This window comes from Rutidosis leptorrhynchoides, chromosome 1 (genome assembly GCF_046630445.1).
Source record: "Rutidosis leptorrhynchoides isolate AG116_Rl617_1_P2 chromosome 1, CSIRO_AGI_Rlap_v1, whole genome shotgun sequence".
Classification (NCBI taxonomy): domain Eukaryota; kingdom Viridiplantae; phylum Streptophyta; class Magnoliopsida; order Asterales; family Asteraceae; genus Rutidosis; species Rutidosis leptorrhynchoides.
The window spans coordinates 666879482-666903418 of record NC_092333.1 but is presented as its reverse complement, the minus strand read 5'-3'; the positions used below and the strand labels follow the sequence as shown (position 1 = coordinate 666903418).

Here is a 23937-nt window from a genome sequence, read left to right as displayed (position 1 = left end):
AGTGGTTGATAAGGCTAAAAAGGAACATATATTTCATAGCATTATCCCCCAAGAAATACAAGATTTTAGTTGCAATTGTTCCATTTTCAAGTAATATTCGTTTATATTAAATAAGTGCGAAGACAAAAGGCGAAAACGACGAATTGAAGACACAAAGGTCCAAAAAGCTCAAAAGTACAAGATACAATCAAAAAGGTTCAAATTATTGATGAAGAACGTCTAAAAATGACAAGAGTACAAGTTACAAAACGCAAAATACACGATATAAAATTGTACGAAAGGACGTTCGAAAATCCGGAACCGGGACATGAGTCAACTCTCAACGCTCGACGCAACGGTGTAAAAATTATGAGTCAACTATGCACAAGAATAAAATATAATATTTAAATAATTCATAATAAGAATAATAATAAATAATATAAAGTTGTTAATTGAGCATAGTTAAGGGGTCATAAATGAAAATTCAAATTTATAATTTGCCTATAAAAGGCTATGTAGTTCGTTGAAATGGAGACACCTTTTTCTAATCCTAAATCTATCTATCCGATCCCTTTTCCATCCTTTATCAATATCAATATCAAAATTCTATATCTCTCTATCATAATTATAATATAAATGTTCTAATAATAATCTTAATTTTAATTTTAAATTATGATAATAATAAGATTTATGATAGAGATCGTTTGAGTGTGTAAGTCGAAATTCTGTCCGTGTAACGCTACGCTATTTTTAATCATTGTAAGTTATGTTCAACCTTTTTAATTTAATGTCTCGTAGCTAAGTTATTATTATGCTTATTTAAAACGAAGTAATCATGATGTTGGGCTAATTACTAAAATTGGGTAATTGGGCTTTGTACCATAATTGGGGTTTGGACAAAAGAACGACACTTGTGGAAATTAGACTATGGGCTATTAATGGGCTTTATATTTGTTTAACTAAATGATAGTTTGTTAATGTTAATATAAAGATTTACAATTGGGCGTCCCTATAAATTACCATATACACTCAATCGGACACGATGGGCGGGGTATTTATATGTACGAATAATCGTTCATTTAACCGGACACGGGAATGAATTAATAGCCACTAGAATAATTAAAACAGGGGTGAAATTATGTACAAGGACACTTGGTATAATTGATAACAAAATATTAAAACCTTGGGTTACACTCAGTCGACATCCTGGTGTAATTATTAAACAAAATATTAAAATCTTGTTACAGTTTAAGTCCCCAATTAGTTGGAATATTTAACTTCGGGTATAAGGATAATTTGACGAGGACACTCGCACTTTATATTTATGACTGATGGACTGTTATGGACAAAAACCAGACGGACATATTAAATAATCCAGGACAAAGGACAATTAACCCATGGGCATAAAACTAAAATCAACACGTCAAACATCATGATTACGGAAGTTTAAATAAGCATAATTCTTTTATTTCATATTTAATTTCCTTTATTTTATATTTAATTGCACTTCTAATTATCGCATTTTTATTGTTATTGTATTTAATTGCACTTTTAATTATCGTACTTTTTAATTATCGCAAGTTTATTTTATCGCACTTTTATTATTCGCAATTTCATTATCGTTATTTACTTTATGCTTTAATTTAAGTCTTGTATTTATTTTTAATATTTTACATTTGGTTTTAACTGCGACTAAAGTTTTAAAATCGACAAACCGGTCATTAAACGGTAAAAACCCCCCTTTATAATAATAATATTATATATATATATATATATTTGTATTTTTACAATTATTGTGTGTAAAAAAATATAGTGTTATACTTCACGAGCTCCCTGTGGAACGAACCGGACTTACTAAAAACTATACTATAATACGATTAGGTACACTGCCTATAAGTGTTGTAGCAAGGTTTAAGTATATCCACTCGATAAATTAATAAATAACTTGTGTAAAATTGTAGCATATTTAATAGTATTTCGCACTAAAAATAATACTATTTTCTATACACCCCCTACGACATCAAGTATTTTTGGCGCCGCTGCCGGGGATCGCCGAAGCGAAACGCTATATAAAAAAAGGAATCTAGACAACTAGTTACCTTATTTTAAGATATATTTTGAAAAAAAAAATTAATAAGTAAAATTATAGCATCAAGTATAGGTAATTATAAGTAAAATCACGTGTTCGAAATAGTATTTATAGCAAGGTTGTAAAACTCGCGACTCGGGGAGAACTCGGATATTGACTTTCATTGACTTTTTATTATATATGTTTTAATATACATATAAGTATCAATATTAGACTTCTAAAATAATATAAATTTATGTTTTCAGATAACAACGATAAAGGACACTAGTTAAAAGTCACCGAACATTGTTTCTTTAATGAGTATAACCCCCCAAGGTATTGTATTATAAGATATATTGTTTTGTTTTACTACTACATATTTCTACTTTTAATTTTTACTCTGTATTATATTACGGAGTACTTTACCTTACTTTACTATTAAAAATAAAATATCTAAACTTAGCAGACCATGACATGACATACCCTTTACAGCTGTAAGGTACTATCAACTATACAGTAATATTTATCACATAGTCACTCATCACTTTTACTTTATTATCTTTCTACCCATCTTCTTCCATCTACTACTTCCTCAACTTGTGAAAATTTGTTGGAACTAAACTGAAAAAAGTCATCGGAATCAACATCTTCAACTTTCTTATCACTGATTTTTTTTGGCCTTATTTCGTACCTACTCGACCACCTCACACCCTTTATAATCTAAATTGAAAAGAAAAAAAAAAGAAAAAATTGTAAAAAAAAAAAACGTTTTTTTTAAGAAAAAAAAAATTCGTTTTAAAAAAAAAAAATCCAATATGTTTGGAAACTTTGGTAAAATTTAATCATTTTTCTACGCAAATCACCCTCAATAATTTAAATTGTTACTGATTTCTTGCAAATGAGGGCATTGCAAGATCTTAAGTGTGGGAAGGGGTTAAATTCTTTCGGATTTTAAAAATTTTTGATTTAAACACTTGGTTACCATTAAAAATACTAGTAACGCAGTAGTTGTATTAGAATCTAGTGCTCTCCGATAACAAGGAACAGCCCTAGCCTTATATACTGACTACCCACTTCTAGTAAAAAATTTCAAAATTTTCAACAAAATGAATTTAAAATCATGTTTATACATATTTATGAACGATGAAAACTAGGTCATTGAGCCGAAATTATCGTTACCTCGAAAAGGACATAAATTGAGAAACAACCCAAAATGTTAGAATTCATTTAAGAACGGAATAGAGGAGAACAAAAAGGCAAATAAAAGAAAATAAAAGTCAAGTGTGGGAAAATTTACCAAGTTATTTTAAACATATGTAACATATTTCTGTAACAAATAATTTAAAATACTTTTGTTTTGGAACGATAATCAACTGTTTTATCCGATGAAAGAAAAGAAGAGATAGATCTACACGATGAATCAATTCCATCATTAAAAGGAAGTAAAGTCTTCCGAAAAAGACACGCGCTTCTTGATTTAGGTCAAGAAGTTGTCGTCCAGACCAGCTGTAGGTTGACGAAAAATCTAGAAAAGTCATCACTAAAATTAGCAGGAAATCCACGGACCTCAGCATTAAATAGGGTCGCCAAGTGGTCAGACTTATCCTAACCATGAGAGGATCTGTCTTGTAAAATGGGGAGGCATCGTGCAAATTAGCTTGATAAGACTAATGAATCAGATCCCCAGAAAGGATAATCTCCTTAAAGATTAAAAATGAGCTTTTAAGCCTGATATTACTCAATCCTTAAGATTGACCTTAAAGATTGAGAATTCAAACTCATGGAATTCAATGATATCTAAACTCGAGCTTGAACGAGAAAATATTTTGATCAAAATACAAACCGATTTGTTTTCTGAAAACCCATTTTCAATGCGTTCATTACCATTGAACGTAAAATCCTAGGAATTCACCTGGAATTCATTAGGTCACCTGAACCAAATCGGGTGTCAACCGTAAGAACGGTGGTTGCATAGCATGGTCGGAGACAGGACCTTGTGCCAGACCAAAAAATCATAGGATGATCTTTACTATTGCTCCTACAAAGGATAGTACTAGCATCCGACACGTTAATAAGACCATAATCATCTGCATGTCACGGGACATTGCCTTAACAGTTTCTTGTTCATCGCTTTCCTTTACAACCGGACGGTAGTTTACCGAAAGGTAATATACGGAACAAGTAAACTGGATGTGTGCTATTCGATACCGGGATAGCAATGGATTACACGAACCTAAAAGTTTTTAGCCAAAATATTGATCCACAAATATATTTTGCAACACCAATGATGGATCAAATCAGAAAACTTGTCTAGGGTAAAATCTAGCTTGAATTTTCAAAAGATCAAATGTTTTCATAAAGATCCAATTTCTTTAAAGGATCTAAATTTTTATAGTCATGTGGGACTGTAAACCGCCTTTCAAATGTGCACTTTGCTTTGGAAACCGAAAGTAAATCGGCTATTTGATTGCCAGTGTCGTTGACCTAAACCCGAGGCAACTATAAAAGACACACCCACCTTTAACCACATCGTTACTATCATTGTTCATACCGCCGTATTGAAATCACTGATGTACAAAGTGTGAAGAATAAAGAAGTGATTCAAGTGTTTTTCAAGACTATATTGCTTGAGGACAAGCAACGCTTAAGTGTGGGAATATTGATAAGGCTAAAAATGAACATATATTTCATAGCATTATCCCCCAAGAAATACAAGATTTTAGTTGCAATTGTTCCATTTTCAAGTAATATTCGTTTATATTAAATAAGTGCGAAGACAAAAGGCGAAAACGACGAATTGAAGACACAAAGGTCCAAAAAGCTCAAAAGTACAAGATACAATCAAAAAGGTTCAAATTATTGATGAAGAACGTCTAAAAATGACAAGAGTACAAGTTACAAAACGCAAAGTACACGATATAAAATTGTACGAAAGGACGTTCGAAAATCCGGAACCGGGACATGAGTCAACTCTCAACGCTCGACGCAACGGTGTAAAAATTATGAGTCAACTATGCACAAGAATAAAATATAATATTTAAATAATTCATAATAAGAATAATAATAAATAATATAAAGTTGTTAATTGAGCATAGTTAAGGGGTCATAAATGAAAATTCAAATTTATAATTTTCCTATAAAAGGCTATGTAGTTCGTTGAAATGGAGACACCTTTTTCTAATCCTAAATCTATCTATCCGATCCCTTTTCCATCCTTTATCAATATCAATATCAAAATTCTATATCTCTCTATCATAATTATAATATAAATGTTCTAATAATAATCTTAATTTTAATTTTAAATTATGATAATAATAAGATTTATGATAGAGATCGTTTGAGTGTGTAAGTCGAAATTCTGTCCGTGTAACGCTACGCTATTTTTAATCATTGTAAGTTATGTTCAACCTTTTTAATTTAATGTCTCGTAGCTAAGTTATTATTATGCTTATTTAAAACGAAGTAATCATGATGTTGGGCTAATTACTAAAATTGGGTAATTGGGCTTTGTACCATAATTGGGGTTTGGACAAAAGAACGACACTTGTGGAAATTAGACTATGGGCTATTAATGGGCTTTATATTTGTTTAACTAAATGATAGTTTGTTAATGTTAATATAAAGATTTACAATTGGGCGTCCCTATAAATTACCATATACACTCAATCGGACACGATGGGCGGGGTATTTATATGTACGAATAATCGTTCATTTAACCGGACACGGGAATGAATTAATAGCCACTAGAATAATTAAAACAGGGGTGAAATTATGTACAAGGACACTTGGTATAATTGATAACAAAATATTAAAACCTTGGGTTACACTCAGTCGACATCCTGGTGTAATTATTAAACAAAATATTAAAATCTTGTTACAGTTTAAGTCCCCAATTAGTTGGAATATTTAACTTCGGGTATAAGGATAATTTGACGAGGACACTCGCACTTTATATTTATGACTGATGGACTGTTATGGACAAAAACCAGACGGACATATTAAATAATCCAGGACAAAGGACAATTAACCCATGGGCATAAAACTAAAATCAACACGTCAAACATCATGATTACGGAAGTTTAAATAAGCATAATTCTTTTATTTCATATTTAATTTCCTTTATTTTATATTTAATTGCACTTCTAATTATCGCATTTTTATTGTTATTGTATTTAATTGCACTTTTAATTATCGTACTTTTTAATTATCGCAAGTTTATTTTATCGCACTTTTATTATTCGCAATTTCATTATCGTTATTTACTTTATGCTTTAATTTAAGTCTTGTATTTATTTTTAATATTTTACATTTGGTTTTAACTGCGACTAAAGTTTTAAAATCGACAAACCGGTCATTAAACGGTAAAAACCCCCCTTTATAATAATAATATTACTTATATATATATATTTGTATTTTTACAATTATTGTGTGTAAAAAAATATAGTGTTATACTTCACGAGCTCCCTGTGGAACGAACCGGACTTACTAAAAACTATACTATAATACGATTAGGCACACTGCCTATAAGTGTTGTAGCAAGGTTTAAGTATATCCACTCGATAAATAAATAAATAACTTGTGTAAAATTGTAGCATATTTAATAGTATTTCGCACTAAAAATAATACTATTTTGTATACACCCCATACGACATCAGTGGTTGCAAGTAAATACGTTATATATGTATATGTATAACTATTGCACTCACTAAGCTTTAGCTTACCCTCTCGTTGTTTCCCTTTTTACATGTATTGTGAATTTGAAGCTAACTAGTTGTTAGACTAGACGCTTAGGAACGCTCGGGCTTGATAGGGTAGCTTTTAGATAATTGGATGCGGATGGGGGATTTGGTAGTCCCCGGGATTATGCTCATTGTATCGGATTGGGTTGTAGAGTCCTAATCCGTCAATATATATATATATATATATATATATATATATATATATATATATATATATATATATATATATATATATATATATATAAATGGGTCGAAATGGTCACTTTGTCGTAATTCGGGTTGATGTGGGACCGGTGTTGTAAAACTCGATTTTTATTGTGGAAATCTCTTAATTATAATTATACTAATGTGTTGTAAAAACCGTTTCGTTTAAAAGTGTTGGGAAGCGGGTTTTCCGCCCGCGTGAATTGGAAAAACTGAGCAGAAACATTTAGTTCATTTGGACGCCGTCCAAAAGTCTTGGACACCGTCCTGGTCTTCACTGCTGGACGCCGTCCACATAACTGGTCGCCGTCCAGGTTGTCTGTTTAAAAAAATAATAAGTCGTGTTTTTGGTAAAACGAATTTGGGTCGTTACAAGTGGTATCAGAGCATGGTCTAAGGGAATTATGTGACCTTGGAATAGGTGCCTAGTCTTAGACTTATTGGCGGTTATGTATTATTTACGGGACTTGTAGGAATACGGGTCGGATTGAGATTTGTTAGTGCCTTAGAGTAGGTGACTAACTAGGACTTGTGTTTGTCCAATGCGGGATTATGTGGGGCCTTATTTCGTGAGTAAATTAGTGCCTTAGATTGCTAATGCCTAATTTAAGTAGGCAAACTTGGACGTTGTTTTAGTGATAGTCACCTAAGTTGTAGGTTGACTTGTTGTTACGGTGCACTTGTGTACATTTATTATTATATTGTATATTGGTGTGTGTATATAGAGGTATCTATTTGGTACGGTGTCCTATGGATGAATTTATTGAAGAGATTCAAATGTTTGGCGGTTTTGAGTGATTAAGTTCACGGTAAGGACTTTGGTCATTCGGGTACTAGGAGTTAATCGCGTGTTATTTTGTGTGAATGTCGCGTCAGTCCGGGTAAAGTACTTTGCGTGACCATGCGAAAATGGTAAGGTAGGCAATTGTAATAGTGACTGATCACCATTATTACAACCGTGTATCTTGACACCAAGCATGACATGACGAGTACCGAGCGGAGGAAACGTGGCATGGTTGGGGTAGAATCGGGACGAGTTAGGAATCTTTTATTGGTTCCTAGGATATAGTGGTTTCGGGTGATGTGCTTGTTGTCACATCGAGTTCTTTATGAGTGGGGAAGTGTTACGGTGGTTTCAGTTAGCTAAGGTGAGTGAGCGAACTCACGAGTTCGGTACGTGCGTAGTCACCCTAAGTAGTGGGTGCACGGTTGAGATTGTCATTGGTTGTAGTTACCCATCGTAACCAGGATAACCCATAATGGTGTGCGTGTGTGTGCGACGAAGACTTGGATTCCGTAATGGAATGCGACAAGTCTAATGAGTGTAGTTTTGAGTTACACTCGGTAGAGTGTGTGGTTAGAGAATCGTGTTAGGATTCTTGTTGGGAGTCGCCTTGGAATTGGCAAATCGAGTCTTCGGGTCGTTAAACTCATATGAGTGGGACCTGTATATTGATGACTGTGTTAGTAAATTGTGGATTATGGGGTAACGTAGCTAATGGAATATACTTTGTAGTAGTGGTTTTATCTAGGTATGGAAGGATGTAAGACTTGGTGTTTTCAAGCATCTCCTTAGTGTTGGATGAAGGGTTTCGTTAGGCTATATTGTTTTGGCCTTATGGAAATTGCGGGTAGCGTGTGATCGCTAGGAACTTTCGATAAGACAATAAACCGTGAGGTTTGTCGGGTAGGTGTGACTTCGGGTCATTATTATGGAGAGATGGGTGACATCGGGTGTATGGAACCTAAAGATCAAGTTTCTAAAATTCGGTTAATTGTGGTGGGAGTCTGCATGACACTGCGTCAGGTGCCTCCTTATACCTGCTAGTGTGATGTTCAACTCCGGTGATGGCGTGATCACTTTGTGCTTAGGGTTCCAGTGAGATACCCTTGGAAGCAGCGGAGATTACAATGGTGATCGACGGGTGATAGTAATTCAACGGTTGCGAAAGTCGAAGTCTAAGAGCATTGCAGTAAACACTTCTTATGAAGTGAGGGATGAGCGAATCTTGTGCTCTTAAGTGATAGACGGGTAAAGATGATTGGTGAGCCGGTGATAGACTTAATGATTGGTTAGGCCAAAGGTTATGATGAAGTGTTGATATTGTGGTCAATGCAATTATTGTATCGGATTGGTCACTCTTCTCCATGAGAGTGATCAATTGCGGATAATGGTTCGTTGCGAGGAAGGTCAGGTGATCTCAACTAAGATGCGCGACTTATTAAGCGGAGTGGCATATGCCTAGTCGTAGAGGTGTACGTAAGACTTCGGTGGAGTTCGCTTTGCGAACGGTGAAGGATTGTTATTTGTAATTGTGGTATGAAGGTGAGATGTTGTCGCGTGTACGACATCTCAAGTGAAGGTGCTTGTCGGCTCTGAGAGCCTAAAGTGCATTCGTGGTGACTTGGAGTATATGACCAACGATGAGGGTGGTCATGTGTTTCCTGGAATGATAATTCCGCAGGATGTTATTATCTTGGCGGTAAGAATGTGGAGCTGAATCCTAAGTGGGGGAGTTTTTACTACCGCCCGAGGAAGCTCCGGTGGTATTATGTATAGTGAAGTGTCAGAGTGTACCGTGCTAAGCCTCGATAGGTATTCAGAGTTCCTAACGTGGAAGAGTGACGGGTTGTTGATGTCGACTCGAGATCGTGCATTACGATTGTGAGTTACAATTCCGGAATGTTGTCAGTGAAGATTCTGATGATGGGGTGAAAGGAAGTGTAAGAATTCTTATGTAAGGTGGTCGTGTAGTACAAAGTGTGGTATGAGACCAAGTATGCAGTTCAAGACCACAGAAGTGAGAAAATGAAGCGGTCATTGCGGGTGCCCTCATAGTGAAAATCTGAGTTGTCGTGAAACTCGGATAGGATTATTGATGGGAATGAGTTCGATATCGTGGTGAATACTGTATTTTCCCTGTCGGGAAATGTGATCTTGGAAATTGTCAATGGATTATTCTACTTTATGGATGATTGCGAGGCGGAGAGTGTCGATTCCGATTGTCTCACATAGAGACACGAGGATGTGGTTGGTTAACGAGGGTGTGATTCCTAGTGATGTGACAGGGTGTGATTCCTAGTGATGTGACCTATTAGTCGCATTGAAATGTCGAGGCCATCCTTAACGGACGGTATAGGTAGGAGGATTCACCCTGCATGAATGAATAATTTTGTGGGTCGTGGGGCAAATCGCGAATTGTTATGATGATAATTCGCTGTTGACGAGATTCTAGTATACGAATAGTCTTCATGCTAGTACTAGGAAGCCGTATTGTATGAATGTGTTGTAGGGTTTAGGAGAGAAACCCAGAGACGAAGTGTTGATGTTTTGTCTAACTCGTGGTGTATTATTGTTGATAATGCTAAAAACGAACATATATTTCATAGCATTATTCCTCAAGAAAGACAAGCTTTTAGTTGCAATTGTTCTATTTAAAAGTGATATTCGTTTAAATAATAAAAGGTGAAGACAAAAGACAGATTCGACGAATTGAAGACGCAAACGACCAAAAAGCTCAAAAGTACAAAATACAATCAATGAGATTCCAATTATTGATAAGAAACGTCTCAAAATTACAAGAGTACAAGATTCAAAATGCAAAGTACAAGATATTAAATTGTACGCAAGGACGTTCGAAAATCCGGAACCAGGACCAGAGTCAACTCTCAACGCTCGATGCAACGGACTAAAAATTACAAGTCAATTATGCACATGAATATAATATAATATATAAATAATTCTTAAAAATTATATATATATTATTATTATTTAAAATCGTCGGCAAACAAAGAGCCAAGGCTGAATGAGCTGTAAAAACGAACTCCGCGACTTGCGGAGTTCGAAGGCTAAAAGAACCGCGACTCGCGGAGCCCCAAAAAATGAAAATGCCTATAAAAGCCAACGCAGTTCGACGATTTTTAATATCAATATATATCCATCCATCTATCTATACGTAATATTTATATTTATAATTTATATTTTAATTTTAATTTTAATTTTAATCCTAATAATAAGGGTATGTTAGCGAATGTTGTAAGGGTGTAAGTCGAAATTCTGTCCGTGTAACGCTACGCTATTTTTAATCATTGTAAGTTATGTTCAACCTTTTTAATTTAATGTCTCGTAGCTAAGTTATTATTATGCTTATTTAAAACGTAGTAATCATGATGTTGGGCTAATTACTAAAATTGGGTAATTGGGCTTTGTACCATAATTGGGGTTTGGACAAAAGAACGACACTTGTGGAAATTAGACTATGGGCTATTAATGGGCTTTATATTTGTTTAACTAAATGATAGTTTGTTAATTTTAATATAAAGATTTACAATTGAACGTCCCTATAAATAACCATTTACACTCGATTGGACACGATGGGCGGGGTATTTATATGTACGAATAATCGTTCATTTAACCGGACACGGGAATGGATTAATAGCCACTAGAATTATTAAAATAGGGGTGAAATTATGTACAAGGACACTTGGCATAATTGATAACACAGTATTAAAACCTTGGGTTACACTCAGTCGACATCCTGGTGTAATTATTAAACAAAGTATTAAAATCTTGTTACAGTTTAAGTCCCCAATTAGTTGGAATATTTGACTTCGGGTATAAGGATAATTTGACGAGGACACTCGTACTTTATATTTATGACTACAGGTGAACAAAAAAACCGGATCCGAAAAAAATCCGAAAAAAAATCCGAAACCGGATCTTGTCAGATCCGGATCCTGTCAGAACCGGATCCGGTTCCTGGATCCGATCCGGATCCGACCGGATCTAGCCGTTGCCCCAGAACCGGATAAATACCGGATAAAAACCGGATTTTATCCGGATTTTTGAAAACCGGATAAAAACCGGATTTTTTTTTTTTTTTTTTTTTTTTTTTTTTGCTGTTCGAAAATCAAAAAAAAACTAGCCGTTTGGAGCGTTTTTTTTGCAGTTTTTTGAACTTTTTTTGACCATTTTACCCCTTCAAGTGTAGTATAAATAGATGGTATTGGGTTTTGGTTGAAAACACACCATCTAATTCTCTCTATTCTCTCTAAATCTCAAAAAACTCTATAATTACACTATAATTACTCACTAAACTCTACTTACTAATCCTATAATGGATAACTCACAAGCATCCGCTTCCGATGCCGCTTCCGTTGCCCAATCTTCACAACGTTATACCAACAACGATGTTCGTACGATCAAAAATACGAGTCGTAAAGACGACGTTTGGGCTAATTTCGACTTGTGCGTGATGACCGATAATCAAGAAAAAGCTCGTTGCAAGAGATGTGGTAAGTTCCTAGGTGTTTCGGGTAACTCTACTTTAAGAAAACATCTTGCAAAAAGTTGTTCGGGGGCCGCTCAAGACCCGACACAACCTACACTTGGTCGGGATGGTTCGATTTTTGTATACGATCAAGAAGCTCTTCGTCAAGATTTGGCAAGGTTTGTCATTCAACAAGGGCTTCCTTTCAACCACTTCGACAATCCAAAGCTTACGGAGCTAATTCGCAACCGACTACAACCGCGATATGACAATGTAAGTCGTACTACTCTTAGACGTGACGCTTTTAAATTATGGAAAAAAGCTAAAAATGATATAATTGAAGGTTTTCGAACATATAAACATAAAGTTTCTATAACTTGTGATGTTTGGACCGCACCACACGGAACGGCAAATTCTTATTTAGCCGTTACCGCTCATTGGTTCCATCCCGATTCGTGGTTATTAATGAAACGGACTATCGCTTTTAAATTATTTGCTTATCCGCATAATGGTAATAATTTAAGAAAAATTATACAAGACACTTTGACTGAATATAATTTAATCGATAAAGTTTTTACTATTTCGCTAGATAATGCTTCTAATAATACTAGTGCCATGGATATGTTAAAAATACGAATGCAACCGGTTTTAAATGGTGCGTTTATACATACACGTTGTGTTGCTCATATTATAAACTTGGCCGTTCAAGATTGTTTAACTTATTGTAGTTCGTTAAAAGATAAATTTAGAAAATTATTAGTAACGATATATCGTACGAGCAACGAACGACATAAAAACTATAAAAATTTTGTTAAAAATTGTAATGGCACTTGGTTAGGTCCTTATTTTGATAATAATACTAGGTGGAATTCTACTTGTCTTATGTTTGAAAATATATTACGACAAAAAGAAACTTTAATCGGTTTTAATAATAGACTAATTAGAAAGGGATATTCCGAACCGATTGATAACGACGAATGGGATGACTTGGAAGCATTAACAAATTTTTTACAAGTTTTTAAAGAGGCAACGACAAAAGTTTCGGGTGTTTATTACCCAACTAGCTCACTAGTTTTACAACAACTTTATATAATGACGGAAAAAATTAACGAATTTGCGAACTCAAATAATCGTATTTTTAGACAAACCGTTTTTCACATAAGAAAAAAACTAAAAAAATATTTTGGAACAATACCCAAAGTTTTTTTATTTGCGGCCGCTGTTGACCCGAAAATCAATTTTAGTGGGGTGGAACTTTTGATGACAACAATATATCAAAATTTGGATTGTATTCATGGTCCCGAAGACGCCGAACCCAACTATATAAACAACCAAATATTCGCATTTAATGACACCTTTGAGCAATTATTTTCAATTTATGCAACAACTTATGGTCGACAATCAAACCCAATTGTTGACCAATTTGAGAGCGGATCATCTTCTCGAAGGGCCCGAGACCTTAATATTACTCTTTTTAACCAATTACGTGAAGACGCTTCAAAACGTGCCCGAACATCGGCACCCACAAGCGAGTTGGGAAATTACAAAATTGGAAACTTTGCACTAAACATGAATCCCGAACAATTTCACAACTTTGATGTTTTGGCTTGGTGGAAAACAAAAGAAGACACCTATCCAATATTATCCGCTATGGTTCGTGACTTATTAGCCGTTCAAGCCTCAACCGTAGCTTCCGAATCGGCTTTTTCTCTTAGCGGTCGAATTATTTCGGAAAGAAGGTCAAGACTTACCCCCCAAGCCGTGGAAGTATGCGTATGTTTGAAGGATTATTTGGACGGGGTAGATAGGATACAAGATCAAACGTCATTAGAATGTCCGTTAGATAATGACGTTGAAGATTTTATAGAGATGGAAGAAATAGAAGCGGGATTATCACCTTCATCAACCGAAGGAAATACCGAGACCGAAGTGGAGGAAGGTGAATATGATCCCATTAACATGGAAGAATATATTGCAAATTACCAACGAACATTTGCGGTTGATGACCCCGAATTTGAAGCAAGTGAAGACTATTTCGAACGACGAAGGCAAGACGAGTAGTCGAGTAATGTATAATGGGTGATGGCAATGCCGAAGCTCAATATACTTTGCTCGTAATACATTATCGGGTGATGGCCATGCCGAAGCTCGAATAATGTATTAACTTTTGTATACTTATAGTTGTAACTTGTATCGTTCAAATAAATGTATTGTTATTGTTATTTATATTATCTTTAGTGGTTAATCATTTGAATAAAAATGTTGTTGTATTATTTATAATTGTTGTAGCGTTATATATTTTGTTTATATTGATTATATTATTGTTGTTCAAAAGTTATAAAAATCGAACCGGTAAAAATATAACCAGTAAAAAACAAAATCCGACAAAGATCTTAGTCCGAAAAAAATCCGGTCGAGATCCGAAAAAAATCCGATTCCGAAAAAAAATCCGAAAAAAAACCGACCCCGAGAACCGGATCCGGAACCGGAACTGGATCCGGAAAAATCCGGATTTTTTTTGTCCGGTTTTTTTAAATCCGGATCCGGTCCGGATCCGGTTTTTGTGCACCTATATTTATGACTGATGGACTGTTATGGACAAAAACCAGACGGACATATTAAATAATCCAGGACAAAGGACAATTAACCCATGGGCATAAAACTAAAATCAACACGTCAAACATCATGATTACGGAAGTTTAAATAAGCATAATTCTTTTATTTCATATTTAATTTCCTTTATTTTATATTTAATTGCACTTCTAATTATCGCATTTTTATTGTTATTGTATTTAATTGCACTTTTAATTATCGTACTTTTTAATTATCGCAAGTTTATTTTATCGCACTTTTATTATTCGCAATTTCATTATCGTTATTTACTTTATGCTTTAAATTAAGTCTTTTATTTATTTAATATTTTACATTTTGTTTTAACTGCGTCTAAAGTTTTAAAATCGACAAACCGGTCATTAAACGGTAAAAACCCCCCTTTATAATAATAATATTACTTATATATATATTTGTATTTTTATAAAATTAAACTAATATAGCGTTAAGCTTTGATTAAAAGATTTTCCCTGTGGAACGATCCGGACTTACTAAAAACTACACTACTGTATGATTAGGTACACTGCCTATAAGTGTTGTAGCAAGGTTTAAGTATATCCATTCTCTAAATAAATAAATATCTTGTGTAAAATTGTATCGTATTTAATAGTATTTCCTTGTAAAATTTAATAGCTATTTTATATACACCTCGCATAACATCAAGTATTTTTGGCGCCGCTGCCGGGGACAATCTAGCTTAAAAGCCGGAAGCGTAACGCTAAATTTTAATTTAAAAAAAAAAATTATTTTTAGTTTACTTTTATTAAAATACGCTTTTGTAAAAATACGTTTTTAATTATTCGAAAACATAAAAAGAAAACAAAAATATAAATATTTTTAAGAGTTTGTTAAATATTTAAAGTTTTATAAAGTTTCTTTACTTTTATTTTATAAAAATATAAGTTTTATTTAAAAATTTTGTGTTTATTTAAAATATAAATTTAAAAACCGAAAAAAAAAAAGTAAAACGCGTCGAATTTTAATCAACCTGTCATCTGAAAATTGGAACCCCGCGACTCGCGGAGTTTCCAGTTTCGAGCACCACAACTCGCGGAGCAGCCCTGACACGCGTGACAGGAACCCTAATCAGCATTAATTACGGAGTAATTATTAATTATTATTATTAACCTTAAATTACTTATTATTATAATTAGTTTTAAGTTTCTTTTTAATTAATTTGTATTTGAGTTAAATTAGTTTATTTAAATTATAAAATTAATAGTTTTATAAAATAAATAATATAAAAATAATATTTTTATAAAAATTGTACTTTTTACAATTTTTTTTGTATATTTTTATATTTTGTACCTTTTTTATTATTTTAGCGTAATATTTGTATTTTTAGCTAATTTTTGGTTTTAAACTTAGTTTTTGCCATAGTTATTTTTACTTCTAGATTTTTAGGCTTTGTCGTAAAATCCCTTAAGTGCTTTTTCTTTAGACTAAGATTAAAATGCTTTAGAATTTTGCGACGTCTTTTTAAGTTTTAGTAACTTTCTAAGTTATTTCCATTTGGGATATAGTTTTACTTGTAAGCTTTAATATTTTCAGAAGCAACTTTTTATTTTTAGTTTTTAGTGCCTTTTTAAGTTTCAACGCGCTACTTTCTTATTTTTATTTTTAGACGCCTTTTACCTATGTATCAATTATCATTCCAATTAGTAATCTCAATTTGCGATTATAATTTTAAGTTAGTGATAGTAATAAGGTTGGGTTAGTCGAGTGTTTTTAAGTTCTATAAGTCACTCTTTTTCTTTCTTATTTTTATTTTTCGATCTTTTTCCGACACGCTCTTTTTTCTTTCTTATTTCTCGCTATTCTAGTTTTTAGGACATAGATTTTTTATTATACTTCTTATCTAAATTTCTTAAAATTACGAAAATTTATTTTAAGTGGTTAAATTGATAGACATCAAAATTTTCTGGTTCGTAGTAATAGTTGGATTTGTATGTGGACCGGGTTATTGGACCCAAACAGTCCTCAATTATATTGAGACCAAACGAATCCTGCCCCTCTGCTGCATCTTTTGGCTATTCGAAACGTGGGCAAAATCAGAAAAGTCTATTAATTGGATAACTTATATTATTTTTCTTTCCTTTTTAAAAACTAATAGGATATTCAGTGAATGCACCGAGCAAGACGTTCACCACCTTTTGTACGTTCACCACCTGTAACTAGATCAAGACATTTAGCAAATATTACCGCCGTTGATTTTTCTTTAGAATCATCATCCAGTCAACCAAGTACTTCAGTTCAAATTTCCGATAATCCATTTTTTGAACCCGACCTCACAATTGAGAATCCGGAGAATATTCAGGGATGATTCATAGATCCTGAACCACTAAACTTTCCTCCGGAACCACCAATCATTCAAACAGAGATTGTTGAAGAACAAACCATTAAATCAGAATCCTCTAGTGATTCCGATTCAACAAATTCAATTATGGAGAATCTAGAACCTTTAAGTATGGAAGACCGAATGAGAGCTAAACGCACTGGCCAAGGTCACGCAATTACTCATCCAGACATTAATGCGCCAGATTATGAAATCAAAGGACAAATTCTACACATGGTGACTAATCAATGCCAATTTAGTGGTGCGCCGAAGGAAGATCCAAATGAACATCTACATACCTTTAATAGGATCTGCACACTATTTAAAATAAGAGAAGTGGAAGATGAACATATATATCTCATGTTATTTCCCTGGACTTTAAAGGGAGAAGCCAAAGATTGGTTGGAATCGTTACCTGAAGGGGCGATTGATACATGGGATGTTTTAGTTGAAAAATTTCTTAAACAATTCTTTCCGGCATCTAAAGCCGTAAGACTTCAAGGAGAAATTGTTACGTTCACACAGAAACCGAATGAAACTCTTTATGAGGCATGGACAAGATTTGGAAAGTTATTAAGAGGATGTCCGCAACATGGTTTAGATACCTGTCAAATAGTACAAATATTCTACCAAGGATGCGACATCACTACAAGAAAAGCCATCGATATAGCAGCTGGTGGTTCCATTTTGAAGAAAACCGAAACTGATGCTTATAAAATTATTGATAACACTGCTTCCTACTCACATGAGTGGCACCAAGAAAAAGATATCGTTAGATCATCTAAAGCAGCTAGAGCCGATTCTAGCCATGACTTAGATTCCATTTCCGCAAAGATAGATGCTGTCGAGAGACGAATGGAAAAGATGACTAAAGATATACACTCAATACGAATTAGTTGTGAGCAGTATGGAGGACCACATTTGACAAAAGATTGTCTCAGTATTGAACTAACAATGGAACAAAGAGAGAATATTTCATATCTAAACCAAAGGCCTGGAAATAATTATCAGAATAATTATCAACCGCCAAGACCTATTTACAATCAAAACCAGAATTATAATCGAAATATTCCATACAACAACCAACAAGGTCCTAGCAATCAACAAGTGTCCAACAATAATTACAATCAGCAAAGACCTAATTTTCAAAACAAACCACCACAACAAACCGATGATAAAAAGCCGAATTTAGAAGATATGATGACGAAGCTAGTTGAAACTCAAACGCAGTTTTTCACATCTCAGAAACAAACTAATGAACAAAATGCTCAAGCATTTAGAAATCAACAAGCTTCTATTCAAAATCTGGAACAAGAAGTAAGTAGCCTAGCAAGGTTAATAGGTGAAAGAAAACCGGGAAGTTTACCTAGTGATACAAATGCTAACCCCCGGAATGAAACAGCTAAAGCCATTACCACAAGAAGTGGTATAACACTTAAACCACCTGAAATACCTGTAACTTCTGATGAAGCTATTCCTACTCCACAAGAACCACAACCTGAACAAGATAAGGAAACAGAACCGGTAGTTGAGAAGGTTAATGAAGATAACATAGTTAAGGCTAAACCTTATGTTAAACCATACCAACCACCACTTCCTTACCCGAGTAAAATGAAGAAAGAGAAACTTGAAGCCGAGCAATCCAAATTCTTGGATATGTTTAAACAGATAAATGTAAATCTTCCTTTCATTGATGTGATTTCAGGAATGCCTAGATATGCTAAATTCTTGAAAGATCTGATCACGAATAGAAAGAAAATGGAAGAACTCTCGGCTGTTACTATGAACGCTAATTGTTTAGCAGTGCTGTTGAATAAGATACCAGAAAAATTGTCTGATCCAGGAAGTTTCACAATTCCATGTTTTCTGGGTAGTCTTAGTTCAATAAAAGCATTGGCAGACTTAGGTGCTAGTATAAATTTAATGCCGTATTCACTATACGCTAAACTAGACCTTGGAGAATTGAAACCAACAAGAATAAGTATACAACTAGCCGATCGATCAATAAAATATCCTAGAGGGATAATGGAGAACATGCTAGTCAAAGTTGGTACTTTAGTATTTCCAGTAGATTTTGTTGTTCTGGACATGGAAGAAGATTCTCAAGTTCCTCTCATATTAGGAAGACCATTCTTAAACACGGCTAAAGCAATGATAGACGTGTTCGGTAAGAAATTGACCCTAAGTATAGAGGACGAAAGTGTTACCTTTTCAGTTGATAGAGCAATGCAACAACCGCAATCTGCAGATGATACATGTTATTATATTCAAACTATAGACTCACATGCAGAATTATTAGAAGAATTTCCAGAATTACAAGGAACAGGAGAATGTTCTTTAGGAGAAGGAACTGAACAAATTGATGAAGCTGAAATGTTAGCTACACTAATAGCTAATGGATATGAACCAACAACAGAAGAAATTCAAATGTTAAAAGAAGAAGACAGATATCGATATAAATCATCGATAGAAGAACCTCCGAAATTAGAGTTAAAGCCACTTCCAAACCATTTAGAATACGCTTATTTACATGGTGAATCTGAATTACCTGTAATAATATCGTCTTCTCTTACTGAAAATGAGAAATCACAACTCATTTCTGTGTTAAAAGCTCATAAACCAGCCATTGCATGGAAGATTCATGATATTAAAGGAATAAGTCCTTCGTATTGCACACATAAAATCCTTATGGAAGAAGGTCATAAGACGTATGTGCAACGCCAATGAAGACTAAATCCTAATATGCAAGATGTAGTTAAGAAAGAAATTATTAAACTGCTAGATGCAGGTTTAATATATCCAATCTCTGATAGTCCATGGGTAAGCCCAGTTCAATGCGTGCCTAAGAAGGGTGACATGACTGTCATTACAAATGAGAAAAATGAGCTTATTCCTACTAGGACTGTAACAGGATGGCGTGTGTGTATTGATTATAGAAAATTAAATGACGCCACCAAAAAAGATCACTTTCCCTTACCTTTCATTGATCAAATGTTGGAAAGATTAGCCGGAAATAGTTACTATTGCTTTCTAGATGGATTTTTCGGATATTTTCAAATTCCAATAGCACCCGAAGATCAAGAGAAAACCACGTTCACGTGCCCTTGTGGTACTTTTGCTTACAAACACATGCCATTTGGACTTTGCAACGCCCCTGCAACCTTTCAAAGGTGTATGATGGCGATTTTTCACGACATGATAGAAGAATGCATGGAAGTTTTCATGGATGACTTTTCAGTCTTCGGTGATACATTTGAAACATGTCTAGCTAATCTTGAACGAATGCTGATTAGATGCGAACAATCAAATCTAGTTCTTAATTGAGAGAAATGCCATTTTATGGTTAAAGAAGGCATCATTCTTGGACATAAAATCTCAAATGAAGGAATTGAAGTGGATAGAGCTAAAGTAGATGTAATTACTAAACTTCCACATCCCACCAATATTAGAGGAGTTAGGAGTTTTCTAGGGCATGCCGGTTTTTACCGACGTTTCATAAAAGATTTTTCTAAAATTACCACTCCTATGAATAAACTCCTAGAAAAAGATGCTCCATTCATCTTTTCAGATGAATGCATTAAATCTTTTAATATTCTTAAAGAGAAACTCACTAATGCGCCAATCATGATAACACCGAATTGGAATCTACAGTTTGAATTAATGTGCGATGCAAGTGATTTTGCAATGGGAGCCGTTTTAGGACAAAGGATTGAAAAAAGATTTCAACCTATATATTATGCTAGTAAGACGTTACAAGGAGCACAAACGAACTATACAACTACTGAAAAAGTACTCCTTGCTATTGTCTTTGCTTTTGACAAATTTCGATCATATCTCGTTCTAGCTAAAACGGTGGTCTATACCGATCATTCTGCTCTTAGATACCTATTTTCGAAACAAGATGCTAAACCAAGATTAATCCGTTGGATCTTACTCTTACAAGAGTTCGATATTGAAATTCGAGATAAAAGAGGAGCAGAAAATCTCGCCGCTGATCATCTTTCTCGTCTTGAAAATCCTGAATTAGAAGTTCTAAATGAATCGGCCATACAAGACAACTTTCCTGATGAATATCTATTGAAGATAGATTATAATGAAATTCCATGGTTTGCAGACTATGCAAACTACTTAGTATGTGGATTCCTTGAAAAAGGATTATCGTACCAAAAACGAAAGAAATTCTTTAGTGATATAAAACACTATTTTTGAGAAGATCCACATCTATTTAAAAGTTGTCCAGATGGAATAATACGCCGATGTGTATTCGGAGATGAAGCTAGTAAAATTTTAAACCATTGTCACACAGGACCAACAGGAGGGCATTATGGGCCTCAACTAACAGCAAGAAAAGTTTATGATGCTGGATTCTATTGGCCTACAATTTACAAAGATGCACACCTTCTTTGCAAATCCTGTAATGCTTGTCAAAGGGCCGGAAAAATAAGTCAACGTGATGAAATGCCACAAAATGTCATTCAAGTATGTGAAGTATTTGACATTTGGGGTATTGACTTTATAGGTCCATTTCCAAAATCTCATAATAATCTCTACATTCTCGTTGCCATTGATTATGTATCTAAATGGGCGGAAGCACAAGCTCTCCCAACTAATGATGCACGAGTTGTAGTCAACTTTTTAAAACGTCTTTTTGCAAGGTTTGGAACACCGAAAGCTTTAATAAGTGATCGGGGAACTCTTTTCTGTAATAATCAACTTGAGAAAGTTCTTAAAAGATATGGAGTAACTCATAAAATCTTCACCGCATATCATCCACAAATAAGTGGACAAGTTGAAAATACCAACCGAGCTTTAAAACGTATTCTAGAGAAAACCGTAGGATCAAATCCGAAGGAATGGTCCATTAAATTGGAGGATGCACTCTGGGCCTTTAGAACAGCCTACAAAACTCCAGTTGGAACCACACCTTTTAAACTCGTCTATGGAAAAGTATGTCATCTTCCAGTAGAAATTGAACACAAAGCATTTTGGGCTTTGAAGACATGTAATCTTGTTTACATGAAGCTGGACGTCTACGATTAAGTCAACTAAACGAATTAGAAGAATTAAGACATGAAGCATACGAAAATTCGTTAATCTATAAAGAAAGAACGAAGAAATGGCATGATAAAAGAATCAGAAGTTTAAAAGAATTTAAAGAAGGAGACAGAGTTCTTCTTTTCAATTCACGATTCAAGCTATTTCCTGGAAAATTGAAATCAAGATGGTCTGGACCATTCATAGTCAAAAGAGTTTTCCCATACGGAACAGTAGAATTAATAAATTCAAATGGGATTGAATTTAAAGTTAATGGTCACAGAGTTAAACACTACATAGATAGTCCGATGGAATTCGACAATGAAGTTAATCACAATTTCGATACCACAGCTAACTAAGTGTGGGGAGAATCAAGTCTTTAAAGGATAATATGTATTTCTGTTAGAGTTAGATTGTCTGTTTTCGTGTAGTTCTCGAAAATGGAACCCGAATGGTCTTTCCCTAGCAGACCCTAAAGAACTAGTCTTCTCCCCCATTCTGAATTTTTATTTTTTTTTAGGAAATGAAGACTGCCTGTGAACTAAACCATGGTCTAATGCTACACACTTTGATCACTAAACGTAATAATGACACACTACCGAGTGAAATAGTATCAGTAATCAGAGAAAGATTGGATGGAGTAAGAAAAGAATCCAGATGCGAAGATAATAAGTTACAATTTGGTAAAGGAAAATCAAAATTCGCAGCGAAAAGAAGAGCACGACACCTTGAAAGATGTCACAAATGCGGAAAATGGTCACATGGAGGTAAATGTTCAAATAATCAAACCTATTCAAATACCGAATTTGTTACTTTATGCAGAGACGGACCGTTCATATGTTTAGAAGAAAAAACACTGAATGCTCGAGGTTACGCCTATGTAGCCATGAAAAACCAATTAAACCGACTATCTTATGAATGGGATAGATCGTATAACTAAGAATACTATCTCACAGGTAAGTCTGTACAGTTTTTTGTTTTTATTTTTATTTTTATTTTTAACCTTTTGATAATAAACGCTAATTTGTTCGCTATAAAGTATTAAATTGGTATTGAATAAAATTAGGTTTGGCGACCGAAATTATTGATATCATACAAAAATTTATTACATCACTGTGAAATTTAACGTTTATTCTTAAGGTATAAATATCTTTAATCAATCAACCCAAAATATTTCAAAAATTCGTCATGAGTTAAATTAGGTTATGGAACCAAAATTACTTTACCGAAAAGAGGGGCGCATATTTTTGATAATATTTGATTGATTAAAGTGGGATAAAAGCCAAAAAGATTTTTAATTTTATTTTTACCATGTTTTTAAAATTAATATATAAATCTTAAATTAATATTGTGAACTTTGTAAGATCAATATATTTAAGTTTGTCAATATTTGAAAAATTTTAATATTTTTAATATAAGTTTGTATGTATAACAACAAAATTAAATATAAGTTTGGTGTGAATTTATAATATGAATTTTTAATTAAGTTTGGTGTGAATTTTTAATTTTATGCATTTTAAATTTAAGTTTGGTGTGAATTTAAAAACAAAAATTTACTTTATTTCGTTAAGTTAAAAATATGATTTTTAAAATTCATCGTAAGTTGAAGGCTAGGTCTTTGAACCGAAATTACTTTACCCGAGGGAGGGACAAGAACTTTTATTATCATTATTTTTAATTGAATTAAAGTATGCCAAA

General features: G+C 33.9%; 1 non-coding gene across 1 annotated transcript; it reads right to left on the bottom strand.

The window, feature by feature from the left end:
- Positions 1-17697: 17697 nt before the first annotated feature.
- LOC139887123 (small nucleolar RNA R71) lies at positions 17698-17804 on the bottom strand. The gene has a single exon (XR_011772967.1). It is a non-coding gene; the product is annotated as a small nucleolar RNA R71 (small nucleolar RNA).
- Positions 17805-23937: the final 6133 nt, after the last annotated feature.